An 11,711-nucleotide genomic window follows, 5' to 3' on the forward strand; every position below is an offset into this window, starting at 1 on the left:
CAATTTAAACTTCTTGATTTTTTTTATTATTTAGGATCAATTTAAATACCCCTTGATTGAACCACAATAATAAAATAAACGAACATACAAGAGCAGAATATTTAGGTTCCAAACACATGATCCAACATTGTAATATGATGAGAAAAAAAACTAAAAAAGACAAATAAATAAACAAATAAACTAACCAAACAAATCTAGATCATTTCAGCAATACTCCCGTACTTGGGGTTTTTCAAGCTTGATCCTCAATGTCCCCAGTGGAGTCGCCACTGAAAGCGCCCTCGATCCGCGGGGTGCGCGGATCCGCTTTTGACCCTTGAGGTTTGGGAGTCGCCACCTAGTTTAGGTCTAGGAACCATAAATGACTCTACAATGGATAAAAAAGAACTAATCTACATAGAAATCTGAATCCGGGGATCATGTTACGGGGTTGGAAGGTGTTAGGCACCAACCCCGCCCAGCCAATGCCGGTCTCTACTTATCCCAAATAGATCTACATCGCTAACGATAAACTAGATTAAAAAAAAAATAGAAAATAATTTACCTTTGATCTGCAAAAGTGTTATTCCCTCAGATCTGAAAATAAACAGTTCCTTGTACCGTACTCCTTGCTTCGTTTTGTCTCCGGATCTGATTCCTGATCTCCGAGGCAAGGTGTCTCTTACTTGGATCTGGATGCTTTGAATTTGTGGTGGATTTTTGGGGTATTTTTCTTTGATACGAAAATAGGGTGTGGAGGCTCCTATTTATAAAGTTTTTAGAAGCATTTAGGGTTTGATTAGGGTTTCTTTTTAGGGTTTCAATTAGGGTTTTGACTTAGTCTTTAGGGTTTTAGGGTTTTGACTTTAGTCTTATGAGATTGACTTGATTAGTTTTAGATTAGGGTTTGGATTTAGGGTTTTGACCTTAGTCTTATGAGATTGACTTGATTAGTTTAGATTAGGGTTTTGATTTTGGGTTTTGACCTTAGTCTTATGAGATTGACTCGATTAGTACCTTGACTTCAGTCTTGCTTGATTGACTTTAATTTTGACTTCAGTCTCACTTGATTGACTTTAATACCTTGACTTCAGTCTTGCTTGATTTACTTTTAATTTTGACTTCAGTCTCACTTGATTGACTTTAATACCTTGAATTCAGTCTTGCTTGATTTACTTTTAATTTTTGGAGAACCCCCTTCTATTATATCTTTAATTCTTTGAACCCCCAAATGGAGGGGTCCTTAAAGAAATATCCCACGAACCCTCAACAATTTTGCCTGAGAGTCCAATTAATCAATTTTTTAGGTTCAACTTTTTAAATTAATTTCATTAATGTTTCACTTTAATTATTAATGTTTTATTTATTAATTTCGAATTTTTTAATTATGAAAATTGTGAAATTACTGTTTTGCCCTCGGAGAGGATTTTTTACGTTTTAAGTCGTTTTTCAATGTTCCAGGATGTTTTGGAATCAATTTTTCGTAAGGAATTCAATGGGAATGTTGGTTTTTGTCATTTATGAAGTTTTTTATATGAAATGATCGTGAACTTTATGAGGGGTATTTTCGTAATTTTGTCAAATTTTGTGAAAATTGGCGAAGTGGTTTACTTGGTTTCGATTTATTATTTTATGTGTTTGAGTAGGTTTTCCTAAGCGTAATGCAGGCTCTAGAGTTGTTTTGATGTTAGGGGTATTTTGGTAATTTAGTAATTTTTATCGTGAAGCTTTTTTTTTATTTGCAAGATGATGATTTCTATGTTTCTGGGGTCGTATTTTCCTAGCGTAGCGTGGTTTCTAAGTTTTGTCAGTTCGAGATACCTCATCCGGATTTCTGAAACATATCTGGTAACAAAATAAAGCATTGGAATAGACGTCCATCATTGGGAACCTTTGCGATCGGGTCGACGACTTGATTAATCAGGCGGATGCAAAAATGGGGTGTCTACAGATGCTCAATTTAATTATTCTACAACACATAAGAATATATTAGAAATAGTCTATATTATTGATAAGTTTTGCCCCTACCTAATAGGATCAAAAGTCATGATCTACACATACAATGTAGCATTGAAGTACCTTCTATCCAAGAATGATGCTAAAACAAGGCTAATATCTTGGATTTTGTTCCTACAAGAGTTTGATCTCGACATTCGAGATAAAGAAGGTGTAAAAAATGCCATAGTTGATCATTTATCTCGGATAGTTACTGAGTCATCCGAGGAATCTTTACCTATTCCTGAATCTTTTTCTGATGAGCAACTTATGCAAATCTCTCAATATAAGACTCCATGGTATACTGACATTGTCAACCACCTAGTTACAAGTCAATTGCCAATCTAAATGACTAGTCAAGAAAAACTCCATCTCCTTTCAAAAATAAAGTAGTTTTTCTGGGATGAATCATACTTATTTAAGTATTATCCTGACCAAATCATAAGACGTTGTGTTCCAACCTGTGAGCAAGTCATACTTGTAGAAGGCACTTCAGTGGTAAGAAAACCGTTATGAAAATCTTGCAATGTGATTTCTTCTAGCCTAACATTTTTCGTGATACCCACAAGTTTAACAAATCTTATAATCGATGTTAAAGATTAGGAAAAATCTCCAAGAGAAATAAAGTTTCTCAAAATTCTATTATGATCATCGAGATTTTTGATATTTAGGGCATAGATTTTATGGGACCCTTTCTTATCTCTCAAGGTTACTAATTTATCCTCGTAGCCATTGACAACGAGTCAAAATGGGTTGAAGTTGTAGCATGTATGAGAAATGATCACAAGGTTATGATCAGTTTCATCAAGAAAAAGATCTTTTCAAGATTCGGTACTCCGTGAGCTATCATAAGTGATGGTGACTCGGATTTCTACAATAAAATTTTCTCAATTTGATGAAGAAATACCTCATAACTCATAAGGTTACCATACCTTACCACACATAAACAAGTAGGCAAGTTGAGATTTTTAATAGGGGAATCGAGACCATATTAGAAAAAATAGTCAATCCATCAAGAAAATATTGGCCTTTGAGATTGAGTAACTCACTCTAGGCCTATAGAACCACATTTAAGACACCTATAGGGATGTCTCCCTACCAGTTAGTTTTTGACAAAGCCTACCATCTCCCTGTAAAACTTAAACATCGTGCATATTGGATGAAAAGTGCCTCAACTTGGATTTTGAAAAAGCTGGTGAAAAGATTAAAAATGACTTGACAAGTTCGAAGAGATTAAAAATGACTCTTACGATTGTGCCAAATGATATAAAGAGCATCCAAATTCTTTCACGATAGGCACATTCTTAGAAGAAATTCATTATCGATGAAAGAATTTTGTTGTATGATAATAGACTCAACCTTTTTCTAAGGAAACTCAAGTCTCATTGGATTGACCTATAGATTATCTAAACAATTGATATAATACCCCAGATTTTTAATTCGTATCTCGAAGAAGCCAAATGGTGATATTTTGAGGAAAATATCGAAGAAGGAAATTAGAGTAAAACACTCAGATATTGTTCTATTCATTTTTAATAAAAACAGACTCCGCCATTAGATTTAAAGAGGTCAAAATACATACTTTAACCTGTAAGAATGTTCAGATTCGAGTTCGAATGAAAAAGTTATAAAATCCTTGAACTTCGCGTTAAGTGGGACCCAAAATAGTGAAATTTTGTTAGAGTGAGAATCAAAAAAATTCGACTACACCATGAGCTCCGCAACGAAAAATTATTCAAAATGGAATACTCATGTGTCATTTTTCGAGTCCGAATAGTCAAGATTTCGTCGAAATTAGAAAATGAAAGAAAAATACAAAAATGCCCTCAGCTTTTATTATAAAAAGAACCAACTCATTCTTTTATTTACTTGCTCCTCTCCAACTCATAAAGAATCAGTCCATTCTCCAAACTGAGGATTTCAACCCTTCCCATCAAGATCTATCGCAAACGAGTCCGAGTTGAACCTCTACGAAGAAGGAAAAATCGTCGGCGTTGTCAAGCTCCACGTTCTCACCCCATCCAACCTCTATTTTCTTTCCTTTGTCTTAGGCTCCCACTAAAAACCAGCAATAGTAGTTTTGATTTTAACCACTTGGAGTTCCACCTAGTTTGAATAAGAGTGATCCATCGTTGTTGAGGGAGGATGGATACCTCTATTGAGGGTTTCGCAACCATACCGATTCATTTGGCATTCAAGTTCCACCAAATCTGATGTTCCGGTTCGCCACTCCTTTATTTCCAAGCTAGCTTATCGTGTCCAACAATCATAAGAGTAAGGAACTCTCGATTCTTATTAATAATCGTAGATTTCAAAAAATTACATTTAAGGATATTTCGAAACTTGTGTATGTTTTAAATTTATAGAATGTCGCTTAAATTATTTCAAATTCATGCTAGAAATCGTTATGTTTGATGTGTTTTATCTTAATTTGAATATTTAATTCGTGAGTGGGTTATTAGAATTGAAAACGAGTGAAAAACGAAGAAAAAATAGAAAAATTCATGAATTTCCAACGTTCTGACAGTACCACTGTGAGCCACCGTAAAAACCAAAAAGTGCCCGAATTTTTTTTTTATATTTGTTTTTGGATTCCTTATACTTTTAACATGCCAAAATGACTATTTATAGCCCCCGTAACTCCATCAAACGAAGCGGAAAAAAAATAAACAAATTTTCGTCACGATGGGAATGTTTTAAGTATTCGCGTGATATCTTTTGCATTACTTTGAATTAGGTTACAAAACTACATGGCTATTCTTATGCTGTCGAGGGCCTTTATTTACAAAAATCCATTTTTAATTTTGACAACTTTAAAAAATTGAGTTTCCTACACTTAGCCAAATTTTCATCAATTTTTCTAGTTTTGGTAGTTTGCCTTCGCATACATGTTGGGACCTCGTTTTGAATAAACCTTGATGATTTTCGATGGAAAGACTAAAAATGAGTTTGAAAGATCGAAAATGAATGGTTTGATTGGAAAGACGAAAAGTGAGAATGTCGAGAGAATGAAAAAAATGACGAATCGGTAAAATGTCAAAGTCACACCCGAGAGGTGATGTTTGCATTTTGCATTGTATGTTGTATGCAGGTTGGTAAAAGGATATCCAGGTTATTGATAAAAGGGTTGCATGTTTATTTAAATTTATGTTGGTGCAGAGGCTCCGAGTACTGTTGTTTATTTTAGGTCGGGTGGCCACAGTTGCATGGTAGGAACTGGATATCCATTATCAACCCTGTTCTGTTAATTTCTCTTATGTTTTAAATGAAAAACAATATATATAGTCATTTTGTGAGCTGTTAAAGGGTCTGTGAATGCCTAAAAGGATAATTCGTCACATCATCCGGAGGGATGTACTATCTCGGGATGTACGATAGAGACCACCAAGCTCATACGTGGTATGGGACGCGTATGAGAATGGAGTCACAACTGGAATCTGGGTCCATTCCTTTCTTATCTTTACCAGTGAATGTGTATTGTAAAGGTGGTCATATACGAGTAGAGTGTTATTTTGGGAATCACATGCACGCCTGATAGGCATAGACAAAAATGATTAGTCAGTGATCACTAACAATCTAGTAGTAGTCGAACGTTATGACACATCGAAAAGAAAAACCCATTGCTTATGATCACATCAAACAGCCAGCCTGAGCCGGATAAATGGTCCCGCAAGTGTGGTAAACAGTGACCAGCCACAAAATCAGGAACTACGATGTTATTGAGGAATATCATGTCCCGACTGGAAGCGATTCAGTCATGAATCCCAATCTTTAATTCCAATACTCCACCACTTGTATTATGTACCTATTGTTTTATTTTGAGTTATAAACTGAAAAGCATGTCTACTATTCCAATGTTGTTATTTAGATTTATATAAAAATGAAAATGTAAAATGAGTACTGATAATTGATGCCATGTGAATCTTTAAAACTGTTTAGTTGCTCATCCCTGGCTATATGTACCAGTTAATCGTATTTTCTCTTGTAAAACCTTGCATTTGTTAAACTGTTCAGCATGTTTACTCGATCATGTTTAGGGGAGGTTATTAGTAGGAATTGGTTGTGGACTTACTGGGTAACTCTCGTTACTCACCCTTTCCTTCCTATTTTTTTTAGTTTCAACACTTGCAGTTACAGAGGTAGGTGCGGAATCGGCAAGTAAGGAGTATCTGGTTGATTAGATCGTCGACCAAAGTCTGTTGCATGGTGAGCACTAGAGCTACCCCCTTAGTGTTGACAGTTTCGTCCATGATGTATATAGATTTTGGAGTTGAGTGTTAGGCTTATGTTAGAGTAAGAATACTTTTTGAAATCCTGTATACTGTTAAACTTCCGCACTCTGATCTGATTACGCATTAGATATACTTAGTCTTTCGCTGTTATCTCGTGTTTGCATTTTTCTGGTGTACAGGATTTGTTATATTTTGGATTATCAGGTTTTTGAGTTCTGTGGAACCCTAACATAAATAGAGAGAGTCATGCCCAAATTTTGAGGTGCCACCTAGTACCTTGGGATTTGTGTAAGTGTTCGGTGGGGTGCCACAATTAACCCCCCATGGTACAATTGAAGTCCTTAATCCTAATGATGGATTCACTTTCAAAGTGAATGGCCAATATCTCAAACATTTTCTCAAGTATGTATCACAAGAGCAAGTTCTTCTTCTCAATGACCTCGTTTATCAAAATTAACTAAACTTTCGTCTGGTTGAAGACTTCAAACTTAACATTATTGGGAGGTAACTCATTATTATTATTATTTTTTTTAATAATTTTAGATTTTGGATGAGTAATATAATTATTCGCTTCTGTTGGCCTAGAACTTAGTCATTTTCCTCATCGGGAATAGTTACCGGTTTAGAACCAAAGTGGTAGGCTCTAAAAGAAAAATCATAATTGATCTCATATGGTTAGGGTTGCATAACACTTAGCAGAAAGGAATGGTTTACCTATTGATAGGTTTCTACATTGCTAGCCATTTTCAAATAGTAACCAACGAATCATGATTGCATACCCGATGCATCCAAGCTCTATGTGCTTAAAAGTGTTGAGTTGAGCCCTTATAACGTTAAGTGATACTCATAACTATCACTACCATTCAAATCGTAGGATTTTAATTATTTTGTCTTGCTGCTATTTTATATGACATAGATTGAAGATAGTGGTATATATTTATCCGACATAATATAGGAACCACTTACCCAGATTATGAGCAAAGTATCCTTTATGGTGCTTCTGACATCATATAATATGATCACGAATACAATAGATACAAACGATGTTGTGATAGTGGTGAGTAGTGTGTTGTTTCATTTTAGGAGAGATTGTGTTAGTATCAATAGGATTATATGATCTTTTTCAGGTGCAATCCAACTCACTTCATTTTCATTTTTTCATTTTCAATTTGTCATTTACATGTACATGTTGAAATATAGAGGATAATATCATGTTTAAGTTTGAGGGCATATGGGTCGGATTTCTACTTATTTTATTTTTTTCTTCTATTCCAAAAATCAAAAAAATTGAAATTTTTGAAAAGTTTTGAAAAATATTTTGGTGTTAACTTTGTTGTATTTTGTTCAAGATTTAGCAGGTATCTTTAAGCACTTAGTTAAAAATATTAAATTAATATTTTGCTGGAAGCTTTGATTTGGAGTCTTCATTCGTGTTTCTCTTAGGCAAAAAGTAAAGTAAAATTACTTTTTGTTTATAGTTACTTTTAATGAGGTTACTAAGAATATAGGTTGAATTAAGTGAGCTTTTCACCTTCTTTCTACCTAAAGTGTAAAGAAAAATTAGGTTTGATGAACTTTGACTTCCTTGTTCATTTGGTTGACTGATTAGAAGAAAAACAGAACTTAGTTGAATATATCTTGAACAACAACCATTGAATTAGACTAGGTAACTTGAAAAAGGCTGCCTACTTTTCTTAAAAAAATAGTAAAAAATAAAATAGAAAAGAAAAAGAGTAAAAATAGAAAAAGATCCCTAAAAGCGAGAAAGAAAGAAGGAATCAAAGATTCAAAATTTATAAGTTTAAATTTTTAGTAGGGTAAAGAAAAGAAAAAAGATCCCTCGAAGCGAAAAAGAAAGAAGAAATCAAATATTCAAAGTTTATAAGTTTAAATTTTTAGTAGGGTGAAAGTCATCAAGTGTAAAAACGTGAGTACACTAGAATATCACAGATAAAGCCCCTTAGAGGTACTAAAATGTACATCCATACTTCTCACTATCCCAGATAGGATGCTAAGTTTACAAGTTGATCCAACTACTTCTGAATAGTTAGAAGGTTGAAACTAACTCTAGAAAATTGAATCTCTAAAGTTTCTAAGTTAGAATCACAATAAATGTCAATTTAAGTCTAAGTTTTGTCATGGAAAAATAAGAGTTGGGACTCTATACAAAGTGTTACTTCTAAATTACTAACAAATCATAAGTGACTTGTGTTTTTCAATATATGTTTTAATTTTGACCATTTTTTCTTTAAAGTTGTTTAAATTTTGTGGGTATATTCTCAACAATAAGGGCTTGCTGCATTCATTGATGCAGTCAAGGTGTCTGCGAAAGTGATAGTTTTATTTTCTAGGGAATATAAAAATATAATTTTGGTGATGTGATTAGTGTCTAAAAATACTAATTTATCCGTACTTTTACCAGACATTTTTCTCGATTTTTGTCTCATTTTCTCCATAATAAGTTAATAATCATGTTAAGCCTCAAAATATCGCATTGCATATTCTTATATGCTAATTAAGTTTAATTATACATAAATAATTGCATTTGTTGAAAAATCTTAATTATGCGTATTCACTGTGTAGATTCAAGATTGAAGATCAAATTGGGTCCTAAAATCAGAAACTAGACATTACATTTCAATCTGAAGAACCAAATAAGCATCCTGGATGAATTTCGAGATCAAAACTTTTAACTTAATAACGGTGCAATGAGCATCTTGGGCGGCGCAGTGGACCCAATCGAATGCCCTAAAATTTCTCGAGTGTACTCCACACATGATCTTATACAAAATAGTTAAGTCGGTTGATCAATGTCTCAAAATACTGATTTATCCATACTTGTTTTCCAGATATTTATCTCGATTTCTATCATATTTCATTAGATAAGGTAAATAATCATACTAAGCCTCAAATTATCTCATTACATATCCTATCATGCTAAATAGGCTTTAATTGCATGCATTTAGCAGAAAACTAATTACGTGTGTTCATCGTATAGGTCAAATATCAAATCATCAAGATAGACCACAAAATAAATCAATCAAGTGTACATTACAATCTAGAAGACAAATCAAACAACCATGCACAATTGGATATCAAGAAACCTTAGCATCAATGTGGCATAGTGAATTTCGATTAGAGTGCCCTAAAATTCTTTGGGTGTGCTTCTTACGTGATCTTATACGCAAAAGAGATAACGGTTATTTTTGGGTCCTTCTAGAGCACCAATATTTATAAATAGATCTTTTCCCTAATTGGGAAGGAGCTCGCCCTTGTCTATTCTCTATTCTTCCCACTAGTTTCATGACTTCTCTTTGTCTCTTTGCAATGACTATAGGCTAGACTCCCTATATTAGTGAGAAGATGAAGCCTAATAACAAGCTTTTAATTTTGTATTTTAGTTTTTATCCTTCCATATTTCTTTATGATTATTGGGTTCTCTTCAAAGTTTTATCCAACTCTAGTAGGTCAAAGCTTTAGATGATTTCTTACACGTTTTATGCTTAATTTAGATGTTTTATGCTGAGATAAGATCAAGATAAAACATACTTAATCTAGATAACTTATAGTAGAGGCTTCACACATTAGTGAGTGAAGGAATCCTAACTATTGTGTTATTCAGGTTTCATGTTATATCTTCCAACCCTAGGAGCTCACACATGCCTTTAGATTTGATTTTAAAAAAAAAGGATAAAACTTAGATATGGTGTTAATTGCTAGCCCTAGGTTACTCTAATCACTAATGGTCTTTTCTCTTGCTTCTTAGTGTAATTTCAATTTCTATTGCTTTACTTTCCAGCAACATCTACTTTCAATTTTGTTACATTAACTTCATTTTTCTTAACTTGGTAACAACCCCTATTTCTCTTGGTTTCAATCTCTTACTTGCCCCACAAGTCAAGGAAAGGTATAACATTTATTAATTTCTAAAATAACGACATCAAAATTTTGGCATCGCTGCCGGGAAAAAGGTGTAGTTGTTCTAAGTTTGGTTTGAAGCTATTCTTGTAATTTTCTTTATTTTTCTTTATATTTCTATTTTCTGTCAGTACAAAAAGATTTTCAAAAAAAAAATCACAACTAGTAAGATTATTTAAGACCTACGTGAAAATTTCAAACACAGATCCCTAGAATTCAATGTGACCTAGTCATTACTTACTGTGTCACATTGAATCCAGAGACCTGTATACTCTGGTTTTAACACATTTCTTAGTTTTACTTCTAGATTGTAACTGTAGGTATAGTTTCTTTTTGTATTTTTCTATTATGTTCAGTTTCTAACATTCTATTTTCTTTCCTAGGTTGGAGAAATATTTGGACAAAAATCTCAAGTTTAATCCATTAGACCCAAGATTCATTCTAACTTGTTATTTTTTTATTTTTCTGCATTTTTAATTAGGTTTATTTTTCTATTTTATATCTATTTGTATTAGGAACTTTATAAAATTTCATTAGTTAAATTAACTATCCAAGAAGACTTGAATTGTAATAGATTAGGAAAGGATGATAAATGGACGATACTGTCACGACTCCTTAGGTCCGCACACTAAAATCGGAGTTGGTGGCCTAAGTTGACTTAATTCGTCTTCATCCCGTCTAGCAAGGGAGGTAATTTCAATCCACCCATGCCTCTCATTACTAGTGGTTACTCATTGCCTTTGATTGTTATTTTCTAATTTGCAAATACTTAAATTAGTTAATTAAGTTAGTAAAGAACACCCCTATCCTAGGGACAACACCATAAGATAAAGATTGGAGGTCATTACTAATTACTTGCTCTAATTAGGATAATTAAATTCACTAGTCATTCAATCAAATTAATTAAAATCAATTAGACTTGACTATAGGGCCCACGAGCTCAATAGAATCCACTTCAAGTTGTGTCAATTACGTTTCTTTATAATCTTTAGCTTCGAGTAAGATCTTCTTCTTTGAGAGGATAGACTCAGTCTATTCAAGAAATGAAGGTGATTTAAGAGTGTCCTTACTTATGTACTGTGTGCCACCTCTGATCCAAAAATCCAAATGATCCGAACTTGATTTTATAGAATCAACTCGGAAAACTAGTTGCATTATTTCTACCCAGTTAGGAACTGTCCTTGAATAAATCTCTTGGCAACCATCAATAATTTTGCCTGAGAGCCTGATTGATCGATTTTTTTTGTTCAAAATTTTAAATTAATTTTATTAATGTTTCACTTTTAATTATTTAATGTTTTATTTATTAATTTCAAAATTTTTAATTATAAAAATTCTAAAATTATCGTTTTGCCCTCAGAAAGGACTTTTTGTGTTTCAAGTCGGTTTTTTATGTTCTAGGATGTTTTAAAATCGATTTTTTACAAGGAATTCAATGAAAATATTGGTTTGTGTTATTTATGAAATTTTTTTGTGGAATGGTCGTGAACTTTATGAGGGGTATTTTCATAATTTTGTCGAATTCTATGAAAATTGACGAAATAATTTATTTGATTTCGATTTGTTGTTTTATGTGTTTGAATGGAT

Source organism: Akebia trifoliata, chromosome 11 (genome assembly GCF_017979445.1).
Source record: "Akebia trifoliata isolate Shusen 1 chromosome 11, ASM1797944v1, whole genome shotgun sequence".
Taxonomy (NCBI): Eukaryota; Viridiplantae; Streptophyta; class Magnoliopsida; order Ranunculales; family Lardizabalaceae; genus Akebia; species Akebia trifoliata.